The following is a 1,220-nucleotide window of genomic DNA, read 5'->3' as shown; positions in this document are numbered from 1 at the left end:
GGTGAAAGTTTGGCATCAGGGAACATTCTCTTCCTCTTCCTCTGAAACCTGAGAGTTTTCCTCTCTCTTCCCTGATCGACACCACCCCAGCTCCTTGGAGTTTGCTCATGGACCTCTGGCCAAGTCTGCATTCATGTCTATAGGTCTGGGCATATCTGCTCTGAAAAAGTAAGAGATTCTTTTTTAAGAAAAGTGTTCCCCCTCATCCCCCCCATTTAATGTAACTAACAAGTTGCTCTCCATTCTGATACCTGTATCAGGTGAGAAAGCATTTGAGATGTTATACAATCAATCAAATGTGTAAGACAGGTGTGAACAGCTCTGAGACACTTAATATAGAATCTATCAATTATCAACAGTATGAACTAGGTGTAAGTGAAGTGCTTCAGCTTTTAGATGAAATCAAAAGATTGAATGTTTTGGGATTGGTTGAAATAATTAGACATGTCTCTGGGCCTGTGGATGTCAGAGAAGGAGATTTCAGCATGAATGTTATTCTACAACTACTCCAGCAGAAAAACTTTGAGGCAGACTCCTTGTGTGAGGCAGTGACTCTAGAGAGAGTGGTGCACTGCCCCTCCCCTTCCCATCACCACTGATTATATCACTGGAGATATTAGACTAGTAATAAACAATGCATCTGAGACAGGATAAAGAAGACTTGCTAAGGAAAAGCACCTTTATGGAATGTACCTTTTGGAGTGAGAAAAGTTCACTTCAGGATTCAACATAGGCCAGATCCTTGGAGCCTACTGAGAGCTGTTTGTCCAAGAGGAAGTTTTTGAGGACTCCATGTCAGAAGACAAGGATTTTATCCAATCAGGAGCTGGGAGTTACTCCTTTGCCACATGGGCTTTCTAAACTTGACTCCATTTTACTCTGGAACCTCAATATACTTGTGGGCAAATATGCTCCCAGTTTGGGGGACAGTTTTCCAAGAAATTATTACATCACCTTGGTAAAGATCTATTTCTAAAAGCTAATTACCTTTGACTAACTAATGGATAATCAGTGGGGAGCACACTACTAGAAGCTCATGAGATATAGGATTGCCTTTCCCTATCATACATACATATAACTACTTCTCAGCATGAACCCTAGAATTCTTAGGGAAGTGGTAGTTAATTGACCTCTGGAGACCCAGCCTGAAAGTTTGAGCTGGGAAATGGCCTCATAGAGAGTTGCTACCCTTTGACAAAAGCTTTGCTAAAATCTAGGTA

Source organism: Phascolarctos cinereus, unplaced genomic scaffold (assembly GCF_003287225.1).
Source record: "Phascolarctos cinereus isolate Bilbo 61053 unplaced genomic scaffold, phaCin_HiC Scaffold_7;HRSCAF=346, whole genome shotgun sequence".
Lineage (NCBI taxonomy): Eukaryota > Metazoa > Chordata > Mammalia > Diprotodontia > Phascolarctidae > Phascolarctos > Phascolarctos cinereus.
The sequence above is the reverse complement of the archived record's forward strand: the minus strand, read 5'-3'. Positions refer to the sequence as shown.